Here is a 15,924-nt window from a genome sequence, read left to right as displayed (position 1 = left end):
CCTTTAGGAGACTTATAGAGTGCTCCTGGGGGCTGGGAGAGCAAAAACAAGCAAAAAAAACCCAGCTCATGTTTGCCCACCCCAGCCCCCAGGAGCACTCTGGAAGCCTTCTAAAAGCTATGCATGGCCATTTTAGCAAAAGGGGTGGTGTTTCGGAGACAAAAAATGCTGTATTCGGTGTATAAGATGCACCCAGATTTTCACCCTCTTTTTTGAGGGAAAAAGGTGCGTCTTATACTTCGAAAAATAGCGTATATGTCAGAGTTTGTTGCAGAAATCACATCCAGAAAGCACATGCAGGTAACTGATGCAGCAGGGATTCATTTTCTTTATATACATAATGACACCTAAATCATATACAATACCAATGCCTGGTTCTTCCAACATGGTAGAGAGGAGAGATTGGTTTTCGGTTTCACTTCAGCAAACTACTTTTTAACTTTTGCACAGACTCAGAGCTATAGTACTAAGCCACAGCCAGGCTCCTAGCTGTCTCCAGCAAATAATGTTTCAGTTTTCAAACAGCCCCCTCATTGGCTGACTTAGTTGCTATGCCTATTTATTGGCTGACCTTGTTACCATGTCTTATTCCAATTCATGAATATACACTGACATTACAGCCATTCATTTAGTGACCATTCGAAATTACAATGTTTTTAAAAGAGAATAAACACGGCATAAACTATAAGAGCCGTGGTGGCGCAGTGGTTAGAATGCAATAATGCTGGCTACTTCTGCCGGCTGCCTGCAATTTGGCAGTTCGGATTTCACCAGGCTCAAGGTTGACTCAGCCTTCCATCCTTTCAAGATGGGCAAAATGAGGACCCAGATTGTTGGGGGCAAGAGGCTGACTCTGTAAAACGCTTAGAGAGGGCTGTGAAGCACTCTGAAGCAGTATATAAGTCTACGTGTTATTGCTATTGCTATAAACGATTATGGTTTTATGGTGGTAAAAGAAGCATGAAGGCATCCATCAGTTCTGCAAGTCTCTTGCTGGGGTTTTGTTTTTTGTTCTGCTAACTAGCTAATTCCAGGGTTGTGAGTTTATATGACTCTTTTCCATGACTGAAGAGTTGGACACTGGCCACAGTAGACTCAGCACTAAAAGCCATGTATTTGTTTGTGAAAAGAAGGGCAAGTTTTTAGCTCCTATGACTATACGATTCTTGGAAGCGTCGAAACCAGGGGTCTCCAACCTTGGCCACTTTAAGACAGTGGACTTCAACTCCCAGAATTCCCCAGCCAGCCAGCATGGGAATTGAAGTCCACTGGTCTTAAAAGTTGCCAAGGTTGGACACACCCCAGATCTAAACTTTGTTGAAGAAGGAAAAAAGAGTCTTCAGAATATGCTTGTTCTTTTTTTTAAACATTTTATGGGCCTGTAACTAGTCCCAAGACAATATATAATCTTTCTTCCTTGTTGACTTACAAAAGATTGTTGCATTTTTCTTTTCTTTTATTAACAAACATGTAAAATACACACACACACACACACACACACAAAACTTAGACGTACACCATATTTATGCAATACAATACGAACAGGAGCTTCCTGTTCTTTCTAATAGCAATTATCAATCGCTCAATTATTTCCCCTTCTATTGTATTTCATTTGGATTTCACCATTCTTAACCCTCTTCGTTTACTCATAACTATTGTTTTTTGAGTTTTGTTATATTCCTTCATTGATTTTTGTTTCTTTCCTCCATCCACCTATACCATTTATCCCATATCTGGTAGAATTCTGATTCTTCTTTTCCCTGGATTTCTTTAGTTAGTTTGTCCATTTCAGCACAATCCATAACCTTTCTTATTATTTCATCCACTTGGAATTAATTTGTTTTTCCATTTTGGGCAAAGGCAATCCTTGCCGCTGTAATTATATGTAGTATTAAAGTAGTATTGTTCTTTATTTTTTAATCCCACCTTTGGAGTTGGAAAGTATTCAAGAGAGCTCACATTATGTTTTATACGGTATAATAAACTATCACAAGGAAATAAGACCATTAAAGAGGGCTTGGCATCAGCGCAACAGAGTTAATAATTTGAATGGCCTTGGCGCAGCCTGATGTGAAAAGGCCCCTCTTTGTGTAGGAGTTAACCTTAGGGGAAGTTTTTCAGAGCTTTTAAAGGTAGGTTTCAAACGATAATTACTTGGTGATATCAGCAGGAAGAATTGACCAAGGAACAATAAAAATAGTATTTGCAATCAGATGAACAAGGTAGGATTGAATAATCTTCTCAACCCTATTGTCCTTGCAGTTCATTTTTGATATATCCTCTTCCTCCTTTCTCTTTTGGGAATTCAGATATCTTTGTATCTTTAATGCTAGCTCTCCAAACAACACATTTTTCAGGATGTGTTCAGTAGCAGGAAGGAAGAGATTTTTGACCATTTCCCTATAAGAATTAGCATTAACTCTTTCCCCACACCATCCAGTTACATTAGCTCCAAATTATTGGTTACCCTGCCAACAAAAGTGCGTATAGTCAAGGCTATGGTTTTGCCAATTACTATGGATGGCTGTGAAGATTAGACCATAAGAAAGGCTGAGCGCCAAGAATTGAGGCCGTTGAACTCTGGTGCTGGAGAAGACTCCTGCTAGTCTCTTGGGCTGCAAGGCGATCAAACCGGTGAATCCTAGAGGAGATCAACCCTGACTGCTCTTTAGAAGGCCAGAGCCTGAAGATGAAACTCAAATACTTTGGACATCTAATGAGAAGGAAGGACTCACTGGAGAAGAGCCTCATGCTGGGAACGATGGAGGGCAACAGAAGAAGGGGACGACAGAGAATGAGGTGGCTGGATGGAGTCACCGAAGCAGTCGGTGTGAGCTTAAATGGACTCCAGAGGATGGTAGAGGACAGGAAGGCCTGGAGGAACGTTGTCCATTGGGTCTTGATGGGTCGGACACGACTTTGCAACTAACAACAACATTGGTTGTGGACAATACAGACTGTGATTCCAATGAAGTCAACAGGCATAGGTTGGTCCCATCCCAAAGGTGTCAACTGGACTTTCTTGGTTTCGAAAAGCCACTTTGGAACAACCATGACCTGGATGATTGACAATCTCCATCAACATTTGCCCAAGTTGATCCTTTTTGAAGGAGAATTTTACTTCTACTATTCTATTCTAATTCTACATCTAAGATACCATCTTAAAGAAAATAAGTCCTACCTTAGCTCTGGAGGTAGAAACCCTAAGAGAATGGTCTGCAGAGCCAGGGCTGACTCCAGTGTCCTTCTCGAGGACTTCTTATTCTGCCAGATGTGCCTGATAATTTTGATTGGAGGCCTCCCAAAAATATGGCCATGCCAAGTCTATCCAATCATCTAAATCTCTACTCTTGGTGCTCTGGGTTGACGCTTAGTGTTTGATGCAGAAGTTCTGTGGTCTTAACTTGGAATGTAAGGCACGGTGAGATGTGGAGAATCAAGGCGGGCCATCAGCAGAGAGTCCCACCAAGAACTGGGGGTGCTAGTAGCTGCCAGCTGTTGGTGCTAACTTCACAAAGAAGATCTTAATAGCCGGCCAGTTTCTGATGGGCCTAAGGACTCTCAGGCCATGTGGACATTTCAGAGCTCACATCCTAAACCTTAATTTGCATCTCGAAAGGAGCCTTGTGGAGCTTTTGAACTCTGCTGGCAAACAAAGGGAAATCATGGACATTATATGCAGTTGCAGTTTGGTGGCTGGAGATCTGAATTTGGAAAGAAAGCAAGGAAGGACACAAAGCCATTTGGTTTCCCCTTTGTGTTTGCTGGTAGAACCAAAACTTCACTTTGGTTTCAGATCTGTGTTCTCCATGCCAGCTCTTTGGCAGTGCCTGCTTTTTCTCTCCTTTGGCTGCCTCCAACCAATTCTCTCTCTGTGTGTGTGCCCCATTTTTGTCCCGATAGTTAAGAAAGCAATCCAGTGCAAGTTCGGTTGCTTTAAAGTTTCCCTTCATATTTTCTCCCTCCTAGGAGGCTTCTCCCCGTCCCGTGTTAAATTGATAGTTACCAATAATAAACGCTGGCAGAAGTCATGGCAGATGGAGAGGCCTCTTGGCAAGGAGATTCAGCTTTGCTGGCGGGAATGGGGGCGCAGTCTCATTCTGCTGCAAGGGAACAAGCTGGCGTCCTCTTAATGTTGTGGCAGAGCTGGCAGCAGATTCGGACAGTGAGGAGGTTGGGGAGGAACATGGGCCAGTCCTGGAGTCTGGGGAAGGCTCTGATGAGGGCTCTGTGTCGGAGGCAGAGAGGGGGCCAGGGCCGTATGCCAGTTATCAGCTACCTTCAGAGTCAGACATCAGTGAGGCAGACGAACAGCGGGAGCCTGTTCCCAGTGTGTGCATGCACAGAGTTGCCAGATGAAGGAAACAGCTAAAGAACAGGGGTCAACTTGGGAATAAGGCCACACGTGGATGACGAATGGCCCCTCCCAGAGCAAATAAAAGAGGAGCGAAAGGGGAGTGGAGTTTGCAGGAGACACAGTTAGTTCGCTTCATTGGTTCGTGACTCTCTGAGACTCCTTGCCAAGTTTTGCAGCTATCGGCCTGACAGCTCTCCAAGCCAGATAAGGTCTGTGACTGTAAATCCTCCCTTGAAAGACTTTGCCGGATATGAATGAGCAGAATTCACAGCAGATTAATAAAAAGGGGTTTTTGTCGGGACAAGGAGTTTGCTTCATGCTCTCGGGAAGCCTCGGTCAGAACACTTAAAGTGAACCTGGGTCTCTCTCCCGGGTCACAGCTGTAACTGCATTGTCCGACACCCGGTCTTTCTAACCCACACTGGTCCAGACGTCTCTCACCCCATTGTGATGATGACGATGATGTTACCCCTTCAGTTGTGTCTGACGCTTGCCGATTCTATTGGCCAGTTTTCTTCCGACCTTACACTAATTCTTTGAGTTGTTCTGCGCTCTGCCTGCTGTCAGTTTTGACAATGTACAGCTATCGTCTTCTTTGGCGGGCTGGTAGCCTGGTTTCCTTTTACCGCTAACTCTTCCCGATATAATTTGCTTTCTCCAGTAAATTCCCCCTGCCAGACATGGCCCAAATAAGTGTGAGGCAATTTTGTGATTTTGCTCTCCACTGACATGTCTGCCATGATCTGCTCCAGTACTTTTTAATTAGTCACCTTAAGAATTGGTAACTACTTCCTCTGGACCTGGAGTTTCACTCCAGCAGTGATTCCCAACATGGGGCCCACGCCCCACAGGGAGTCAATTTGATTCTTAATGGGGGTAATTTGAACCTTGTTTAAACCAAGTGAATGGCCTTTTAGGCTTCCTCCGTGTGAATGGAGTTTACTTTCTGAGTAAAGTAAGAATTATATGAAACGGGGAGGGGGAGGCATCAGGATTTTAGAGATGCTTAGGTGGGGCTTGGCCAAAAAAAGGTTGGGAACCATTGCACCATCTCTTGATTTAACTATCTCCACCCTTCAGCCCTCTCTGGCCCAGATAGCAATGCTCTTTTTTTTTAATAAAGGAATGACAGTTTGAGAAAGGAATATGTGGCACGGAGAGGCTCATCTCTTTGCTTCTGATCCAAAGTGATTTCCCTTGTTCATTTCGGAACTTTAGGATTCCTTGCAAAACTAGGAAAAAGGATCCAAGCCCTTTGGTTTGAAATGCAAAAAAGTACCTAGTCCTTATGGCTACATGCCACCCTCTCAAAATCCTGAAAATATGCAGTTGGTGCCGGCCAGAGTTGTCGGAGGTACAGTTTGACAGGCGAAGATGTCTAAGTTATGTGTATTTGTGTACATGCAATGTGCATATTATTGACTCATCTGACAGAATAATAATCATGACTAAAATTACATGGGTGCGTTTTCCTAAAAATGCCAGAAAATTGGATTGTGCAGAGAGGTTGTGACAGCACAGGGAAAACGATGGACTTTGTTTGCTTCCTAACAATTATAACCTGGAGGTACATGGACGTGGTGGCTCAGTGGCTAAGACGCTGAGTTTTTCGATCAGAAAGGTCGACAGTTCGAATCCGTAGGGTTGCATAACCGAGTGGGCTCTCATTACTTGTCCCAGCTTCTGCCAAACTAGCAGCTCGAAAGCACATAAAAAGTGCAAGTAGAAAAATAGGGACCACCTTTGATGAGAAGGTAACAGCATTCCATGCGCCTTCAGTGCTTAATCATGCCAGCCACATGACCACCAAGACATCTTAGGACAGCGCTGGCTCTTCAGCTTTGAAACAGAGATGAGCACTGTCCCCTACAGTCGGGAACGACTAGCACATATGTGCAAGGAGAACCTTTACCTTTGTCTTTTTACATGTACTTCTCTAGATCATGCTAAACAGTCTTTCCAGCCTCCCTCACCATGGGTCATGTTGGGGATACTGGGGATTGCAGTATTATCTGAAAGGCAGTAAGTTGCCTATACAGGATCAGCGGTAATCTTTGCAATGGGAGATGGACGGTGCGATGCAGAGCCTTAAAAGCATCGGCTGTTGTGCAGGGGAGCCCTTCAGCTCCACACAGCTGGAGAAGTTTTACGTGGTGTTCTCATTTTACTGAAAGAAAGGAAGCGCAACAGAGCAAAACGGGGACTCCACAACTGAACAGGGACTGCGGTTCAGCTTTCTCCGCTCCAAATGGTTGACCTTAGGACTGTGAAGCGCCTGGAGGAAGACGACTCCTTCAAGATGAGTTTCAGCAAACCAGCAGAGCCGGAAGAAGGTGGTGTAACTTAAGCTTGGTGCGGCAGGAAGAGCAAGCATCGCAGGCGCCTTCACTCTGCCGGCCTCCTGTTGACGCCCCAACTTCCTCCCATTGTTCAGTTTGCTTGCTAGGACTTAATCAGGCAGGAGAGCGGGGGGGCGGGGGGAGAAGCCCCTCTTTAAAAAACAAAACCTCACCTACCCTCTGCTAAAAGGGAGACCAGCCTTTCCTCCCAACCCATTCCCTTGTTTCATTCTCACACGCCCCCACAGTTTGTGATCTTATCACTCCCGCGGCTGGTTTAATTGGCCGGATGGCAGGAACTCACAATTCACCTTTGCATCAGCTTCTCTCCTGCCTTTCGATTCCCGCCGTGGTCGAATGGCTGAAAAACGATGGTGGAACTAGCAGAGAGGGCTAAATTGACTATTTTTTAATCCAGGGGGGGGGGGGCAATAAGTACTTTTGTATCTACCTGGAAACCACTTCTGGACTTTGTGCTTGAGGTGGTGGTGGGGGGAATGAAACGTTGATTTTGGTTTTTACCGATTAGAAAGACTGGTTGTTATAGAAATGGATAGTTCGTACTATCACGTAAAAGTAAAAAGTTGAGGTTTGTTGTTACTGTTTTATTCTACTTCACCAGAGGAAGTCGGAAGTCAATGCCTTTTTCTTCTTTCCCTCCTCCTTTTCTACACTCCTCCTTTCCCCTTTCCCTCCCTTATTTTTCCAACTATTTGCTTTTGTATTTTTGTACTTTAGATTATAAACCAATTAAAAACTGTAAAAAAGAGTTTCTCTTCTGCCACAATCTGGGTTTCTTTCATTTTGGTGGAAGCCCGGAAACCGGGCAAGGGGGAGATTGAAATGAGAGCTCATGACCACTGAAGAAGAATAAGAAGAATAAGTCATTCCTCCAGAATCTGTTTTCTTTCTGCTAGGCCCATTGTCAGCCATTCAGGCATGTCCGACTCTATGGGTCAGCACTCTTCATGCCCCCCTGTCTCTCACTGCCCCCTTCAGATCCACTGTGGCAGGGGTATCAAACTCAAGGCGCACAGGCCGGCCCCAGCCCCTAGGATACTTAGATCTGGCTTGCAGGGCACCACCTTGGAAACCGCGAGTGATCCGGCCCACAGTGCCTCTGTGAGTGAAAACGGAGCTCGGGAGGACTGCACACAGACGGTTGCAAGAGGCTGTTGCAGTCGGAAACGGAGCTCAGGAGCCCCTTTTTGCTGGCAGAGCTCTCGGGCCGCCACAGATACCCCTGACATGAGTGACGTCTAACTGGCCACACCCACTCCTTACCCTCCCAACCCCAAACACAACCCTGATGCGGCCCTCAATGACACTCCTGTACCATGGGTATCCCGGTTGTCAGCGTTCCAAATACCATGCAGAATTAAATCAGAGTCGAAGGCAAAACTATGCTTAAAGTTCCAATTTAATAAGACAGGCATGTTGGCATCATACTGTGGGATTCCAACTCTGGAAATTACATCAGAATCCCACCCAGTTAAAGTTCATGATCTTGTCCCCACACCCACAGTCCATCACATGGTCCAATCTTCTTCTTCCACGCTGGCGTCTATGCCCAACTGCTTCCAGCCAGGTGTGAAAGTGTAGAGACAAAGGATGACCTTGGCTTCTAGTAAAGAATGAAAAACAATACATTCCACAATCCTACTCCTTTCTATTCCCCCCTCCCATCAACCATACTAATGAAACAGCATAATGAAATAAGAGAAAGTGTGGCAGGCCAAAATTCTAAAAGGAATATAAATGCAGGCCTGACACTGGTGTCTTCCTTTACAGTGTCCAGCCAACAGGTATTATTAGGGTGGCACCTCCTTTTTCCACCGATCACTCCCAGCACACGTGACTTTTCGAGTGAGTCAGCTCGCATGGCATGACCAAAGTATGACAGCCTCTGCTTGGCGATCTTGGCTTCAAGTGATTTTTTTTTTAGTGAGCTTCAGCCTAGAACTTCTTTCCTTTTTGTTTTTGCAGTCCAGGGGGATGTGTAATCATCGCCTCCAGCCCCACAATGCAGAGGCATCCACCCTTCTCTCCTATCAGCCTTTTCCAGAATCCGTGTTTCCATAAATAGCAATTGGGGGGGGGGGGAAATGTTGCGTGAACTAATCTGCATTTGGCTGTGAGGCGGATGTCTGTATTCTTCCAGATGTTATTCATGCCGGGCATTGCAGTTCTTTCAAATGCCTTCTGATCTCAGGGCTGCATTCACCTCTTTTGGTCAATCGGTTGATTTGCTCTGCTGGTCTTTCTCTTCTGGCTCCTGGATTTCTTGTTTCTGGTGTAACCTTGGGGTTATAAACAGGCTGGGCTGCTAGGGGTTTGCAGGGATTTGGGAGAATCCCTAGCTAAGGTTCTGTGCAGTTCAGAGAACCCCCAAATCCCACTCCTGGCTGGCCCCACCCCTCCCAGGAGTCCCCATGCGGCCTGTTTTGAATGCAGGTAAGTGCAGGGTGCATGCAGAGGCTCGGGGAGAGTGAAAAATGGGCCTATTGGAGGTTCGGAAAAGCTGGATATAGGCCTGTTCCAGCCTCCAGAGGGGCTCCGAAGCCTGGGGAGACCATTTTTGACCTCCCAGAGGCTCGAGGAAAGCCTCCGGAGCCCTGGGAGGGGAAAAACACTCCCCCCTGTGGTGCAGGAGGCCAACTAGGCCACGCCCACCATGGCCACACCTACCCAGAAACCGGCAGAGACCTCCCTTGCTAAAAATTTTGAAGGCCCTCCCTGGTTATAAACCTGAAAAGCAGGCAAGTAGACAACACACACACACACCTCACCACACACACACACACACACACACACCTCACCACACACACAAACGTTCTTCTCAGTCGTGTATGTATGGTGGTGAGTCCTGCCATCGTATTCCATTAGGTTAGGCTTCTGGATAATCACTGTTATTCCTATCTTTAAAAAAAAAACTTTGAAAGCAAATAAGGTTTGAACTTACGACTCACTACAGGGTTCAGAAAATGTGTTACGGTGTTGAAAGCCATTCCCAAGGTAAGAGAGGCCTGGGGACAAAGTGCATTGGGGCCACAACTCATGTTGTGCATGACAGCATCTTCTTTTTCAAAGCCACACTTCATATTCCTAGCACATCATCCCCCTATTCGCCTTCTCCGGCTGTTTGTTCTCGAGGGAGAAAGTTCAGCATTTTGAGCCCATTGTTCCCGGAGAAATCAGGGCTCCTTTGAAAGACAAACCTTGACCTTAAAACAGAAATGCTCTGCAGAAATGAAGGCAGTCATTTGCTTGGAGGAGAAAACAAGATCTGCATGTTGCAAGTGAAAAAGAAAACTCCCAACTATTTAACCAGCAAAGTTAATCCCTATCATTCTCCTCAGACCCTGTGACAAGATTTCCATCCAGCCGACTACAATAATTTTCTCGTGGACTACTAGGAACTCAAATGGCTCTCCTGAGTCTTCATGGAAAAGTCAAAGACCTGGTTTGTATAGATAACCTGTTGTTGCTGGTGCTAAGTAGAAAGGCGGGGCTAGATGAATCAAAAGTTGGAATTAAGATTGCCGGGAGAAATATCAACAGCCTCAGATATGCGGATGATAAAGACTCTAATGGCAGAAAGTGAAGAGGAACTAAAAAGCTTCCTGATACGGTGAAGGAGGAGAGTGCAAAAGTTGGCTTGAAACACGACATTAAGAAAACTAAGATTTCTTAGCTTTTCGGTCCTCTCAATTCCTGGCAGATAGATGGGGAAGAAATGGAGGTAGCGACAGATTTTATTTTCCTGGGCTCCAAGATCACCGCAGATGGGGACTGCAGCCAAGAAATTAAAAGACACTTGCTCCTGGGGAGGAAAGCTATGGCAAATCTAGACAGCATACTAAAAAGCAGAGACATCACCCTGCCAACAAAAGTGTGTATAGTTAAGGCTATGGTTTTCCCAGTTGCAATGGATAGCTGTGAAAATTGGACCATAAGAAAGGCTGAGCACCAAATAATGGAGGCCTTTGAATTCTGGTGCTGGAGAAGACTCCTGCAAATCCCTTGGATTGCAAGGTGATCAAACCGGTCAGTCCTAGAGGAGATCAACCCTGACTGCTCTTTAGAAGGCCAGATCCTGAAGAGGAAACTCAAATACTTTGGCTACCTAATGAGAAGGAAGGACTCACTGGAGAAGAGCCTAATGCTGGGAAAGATTGAGGACAAAAGAAGAAAGGGACAACAGAGAATGAGGTGGCTGGATGGAGTCACTAAAGCAGTTGATGTGAGCTTAAATGGACTTCAGAGGATGGTAGAGGACAGGAAGGCCTGGAGGAAGTTGTCCATGGGTTCACAATGGGTTGGACACGACTTTGTAACTAACAACAAGTAGTCCATGTAACTGCAAAGATCAGCTTCTGTTAGAGTCTCTCAATCAATCCATTTGTGTGGGGTTCTTCCCCAAATCAACTTTGATGTTTCTTGTGGGAGTTGACATGCACCATTTAAAGCAACCACTATTCTGTTCATTTTTTTAAGAATGCAGCTACATAAAGCTCAGAGGTAATAATTTAGAAAGATGAAATTTCAGCTGGTGATTTGCAGATGCTAGCTTCCGGTTATTTTATTGATACTGTAAATCTATGAAATAAGAACATGATGGGCTTCACTGAAAATACTTGGAGATACGCTGAGATGGGCTTGGTTTATAAAGCTTAGTAAGACCACACCTAGAGTATTGCATCCAGATTTGGTCACCACACTATAAAAAAGATGTTAAGACTCTCGAAAGAGTGCAGAGAAGAGCAACCAGGATGATTAGGGGCCTGGAGGCTAAAACATATGAAGAACGGTTGCAGGAACTCGGCATGGCTAGTCTAGTGAAGAGAAGGACCAGGGGAGACATGATAGCATCCTTCCAATATTTGAGGGGCTGCCACAGAGAGGAGCAGGGTCAAGCTGTTTTCCAAAGCACCTGAAGGCCAGACAAGGAATAATGGATGGAAACCGAACAAGGAGAGATTCAACCTGGAAATAAGGAGAAACTTTCTGACAGTGAGAACAATCAACCCATGGAACAGAAGTTGCCTTCAGAAGTTGTGGGAGCTTCGTCACTGGAAGCTTCCAAGAAAAGGCTGGATTGCCATCTGTCAAAAATGGTGTAGGGTCTCCTGCTTGGGCTGGGGATTGGACTAGATGACCTACAAGGTCCCTTCCAACTCTGTTAAGCTGCATCTGTGTCAGGTTGATCACCCCTTCTTTGGAGACACTTTCTCTCCAGCTTCCCATTTCTCCTTCTTGATGTCCATAAAAATAGACATGTTGGTTCACATTTGCTTTGCTAACATTGGAAATAAATTCATACTTTCTATCTACAGCCTACGTGCAAACCCCCAGAGGACTCACAAGAGAAGCCCCTGGGTGTGGATGGAAAGACAGCTCAGGACTTGCCCCACCACATTTGTCAAGAATTCCTTTAGCCTGCTCTTCTCACATTTTCCTCATTTGACCCCCACCTTTCGCCGTCCCCCACTACTCCTTAAAAAGAAAAGAAAAGAAAATCCTGGATGATTCATGCCAGTCTTTGATTAAATCAGGATCAGTGACTCATTGGACTTAGTAAAAAAAAACTACACCAGGTTTTTTTTTTCCAAATGATCGCCTTTGATAATCTATTCAAGCAGCTAAACTTGGAATGAGCAAAGAAGCAGGCTGAATTAGTATAAATCTCATCCTAATCAGCTTTCCTCTTCCTTCTGTTAGTAGAGTGCCAGCCGTTGGGAAGTTTTTCTTATTGCCCTCTGAGATTTAGTTAGGATGCTTCGAAATCCTGAGTTAAGCCTCAGGATGAGGGGATATACCAGGGGTCGGCGACCTTCAACACTCAAAGAGCCATAAAGGTCCTAACCGGAAGCCCCCCTGTTCAGTTCTGAAGCCGACCCGAAGTCCGGAAGCAGGGCATCATTTTTCCTGTACCTGTTCTAAGCGAAAGCCCTATCAATTGTGGAGCCAACCGGTGACAGGGAGCCGCAGCAGAAGAATGAAAGAGCCACTTGCGGCTCCAGAGCCGCAGATTGCTGATTCCTGAGATATATAGTAGTCCTAAAATAGACTGTATCACTTTCAGATGAAGATAGGATCAATTTTGGATTCTTCCCATAGGTGGGTTCATTTTAGAAAAGTTATGGATTTCTTTCGTTGCCCAAACTCATATTCCATGGCTAAAAAGCCAGTAGGAATATCTAGGAAAATTATTCTTTGTCTTCCTGTCTGCCATGATTGTTTTTTGCAGCTCATATTGGTCTCTAAAAACCTTTCTCCTTCTTAATTCCCCTTATAAAGCTCTAAGCAAATTGTTTCTTAGGCATAGTGATAATTATAGATAAGCCCACTTTTTGCCTTAACGAAGAGGTCGGCAACCTTAAACACTCAGAGAGCCATTTGGACCCGTTTCCCACAGAAAAGAAAACACCAGGAGCCACAAAAACCTTCCTGAACAGCCACAAAACTAGCATATCTTGTCGAAGTAAACATTCTGTTTTCCTCTAAAACTTTTCTTTTCTTGGATTTATCCATGGTTCTCCTCCCAGGGTTGAAAGGTTCAATAAATCTTACCTCCCTTCGTCCCATCAGATCGCACAGAGTGGGCCTCCTCCGAATTCCATCCGACTGGCGACTACACGGAGGAGAGCCTTCTCAGTAGCAGCTCCGACCCTTTGGAACGACCTCCCCGTAGAAATTCGCACCCTCACCACAGTCCAGAGCTTCCGCATAGCCCTTAAGACCTGGCTATCCCATCAGGCCTGGGGATAGGATTTTATACACCCCACCCGAATGTTGAATGAATGTTGTGTTTTATTATTATTTGTATTTGTATTCACATATTGTTTTACGTCTTGTTTTGCACTCCCTTCCCTTGAGTTGTAAGCCGCCCTGAGTCCCCTCAGGGAAAAGGGCGGCCTATAAGTGGCAATAAATACTAAATACTAAATACTAAATCGTGTGTCGCACATTGGCGGTTGTGACGCATATTTTGAGCGACAGGGAGCCGCAGCAGAGGGATGAAAGAGCCACATGCAGCTCCAGAGCCGCGGGTTGCTGACCCCTGCCTTAAACCATGGTTTGCTTTATAGTCAGCTGAGTTCACATGGCACGGTAAACCATAAACCCATTATTTGCCCACCATGGATTTATGTAAGATGTTAGGTGAAAAATTTTAAGAAACTCCACTGTGGTTTAGCCTCCGTGTATTCCTTTCCGGTTCAATGTTTGTGGTGATTATGCAATGTTAAAGACAACAAATATGTTTCTTTAAAAAAAAAAGACAGCAAATCTTGAAACCAAAGGTGTGGGGTTTTTAAATTTGCTTTGTTTTCACAGTTTGTCCCCAAATTGCTTGCGTGGTTTTTTTTTTCCCCCAGCCTAGCCTGGAGTAGCAATTAATTCTTGGGATTAATTGAGTGCCAGCAAACATAGCTTGCTGGTTTGACAGCATTCATCTGAAGATACGCTGCCTCTCGCGCCTTCTGAAGTTTTGTTTGCACATCTTTTGAAACATCTTGTGTGTGTGTGTGTTTGTGTTTGTGTGTGTGTGTTTGTGTGTGCGTGCATGTGTGTGTTTTTAACTTCAGCAGCCTTTAGGGTTTGCGTTGACTTAATTAAGGCTTTGAAGCCTGGTACAAATTGAAGCCACAATGTGTCAGAAAAGAGTGGAGCAAGGTGGAACTACTATTTCAGCAGATAAAAATCTAGGTGTCTCCTTTGGTGGTAAAAGGGAGAAGCAAGGGGAATTCAGAAGCAGTGCTCAGCCAGCAGCCCATACGGGGAAAATACTACAATATAGGTGGTCCTCGAATTACGACCTTAAGCGGACCCAAAATGTATGTTGCTAAGTGAGACATTTGTTGAGATTTGTCCCATTTTACGACCTTTCTTGCCAAAGTCGTTAAGTGAATCATTGCAGTTCTTAAATTAGCAACACTTCATTCTTAGCTGAACCTGGCTTCCCCATGGACTTTGTCAGAAGGTCGCATGACACTGCAACCGTCATAAACATGAAACGTGGCTCACTTGCCTGCCGCTCACCTCCAGCTGTCAACCCAGTTCCTAACATACCACGGACTGGTACCAGTCTGTGGCACAGAGGTTGGGGACCCCTGGTCTAAAGAGGTGATGGTCAGGTTACGAGCTGCTGTTGCTAAGGTAAAGGTTCCCCTCACACACACAGTATCTGTTAGTTGTTCCCGACTCTAGGGGGCTGTGCTCATCTCCGTTTCAAAGCCAAAGAGCCAACGCTGTCTGAAGACGTCTTCGTGGTCAGGTGGCCGGCATGACTAAATGCCGAAGGCGCACGGAACGCTGTTACCTTCCCACCAAAGGTGGTCCCTATTTTTCTACTTGCATTTTTTACCTGCTTTCAAACTGGCAGAGGCTGGGACAAGTAACGGGAGCTCCCTCCGTTACGTGGCGCTAGAGATTCGAACCGCCGAACTGCCACCGAGCCACCGCGTCCCTTTTTTGCTAAGGTATCCTGACACAAGTAGGTTTGTAGCTAGCATTTTCTGAACTTTTTATATATATATAAAAAAAGAAATATGTAGAAATCCGCGAGGCCCAAAGGAATCCACTCCACTCCTCTGAAACATATTCTCAGTGTAGTAAACTACAGTGCTGGTGCTTTACTCACCTGCCTCTTAATCAGCCTGCCAGGAGGACCTCCTGGCCTTCCACACCTCTGCTGTTGACAGTACCAGTTGCTGATTATCTATGAAATGCTAGGAATGTACGAGTGGAGCCCAGCCCTGGACGGAAAGCACCAGGAAGCCTCTTGCGTGCTGAACGGTATGCAGACTGCCTGTTCAGAAATGGGAAAATGCCTTTCCCCGCTGAATGGGAAGAGCGCAGGAAAGCCTAGGACCTCCCCTCCTTGAGATTGAGGTCCTACAACATTCGTAAGGGGCTCCGGGGATCTGACAGGTACTTTTCAACCTCCAGGTAGGTCTTTGGAATTGACAGGTACTGCCTTGTCCTTTCACACGCTGGGCCCATAAAGTCTTGGATGTAAAAAAGCTGGTTTTCTGTGCTTGCTATCAGCTGTACAACGCAACCTTCGGGCACCCAGAGAAGACCAGCGAATGAGATCATGAAGATTTTGTAATATTTTCATTCTTAACTTGTAGCCTCTGAGGACCAGTTGAAATGACCGCGTTTCCACGAAAATAAGACAGAGTCTTATTTTCTTTTGACCCCCGAAATAAGCGCTTGGCCTTA

At 45.3% G+C, this 15,924-nt stretch overlaps 1 protein-coding gene across 7 annotated transcripts in view; it reads left to right on the top strand.

Moving 5' to 3' along the window:
* Positions 1 to 15,924, top strand: part of RIPOR1 (RHO family interacting cell polarization regulator 1) — a 136,691-nt gene that overhangs the window by 77,607 nt on the left and 43,160 nt on the right. Inside the window, exon 1 of one of the 7 annotated variants that reach the window (XM_087728810.1) lies at positions 15,630 to 15,648. The exons of the other annotated variants lie outside the window; for them this stretch is intronic. The gene's annotated coding sequence lies outside the window, so the exon portion shown is untranslated. Of the gene's footprint in view, positions 1 to 15,629; positions 15,649 to 15,924 lie in introns of those variants that run through there. 7 annotated transcript variants of the gene reach the window in all.

Source organism: Thamnophis sirtalis, unplaced genomic scaffold, assembly GCF_051295495.1.
Source record: "Thamnophis sirtalis isolate CommonGarterSnake01/CBP01778 unplaced genomic scaffold, rThaSir2_p1.2 scaffold_14, whole genome shotgun sequence".
Taxonomy (NCBI): domain Eukaryota; kingdom Metazoa; phylum Chordata; class Lepidosauria; order Squamata; family Natricidae; genus Thamnophis; species Thamnophis sirtalis.
This window is presented reverse-complemented; position numbering and strand designations above follow the sequence as displayed.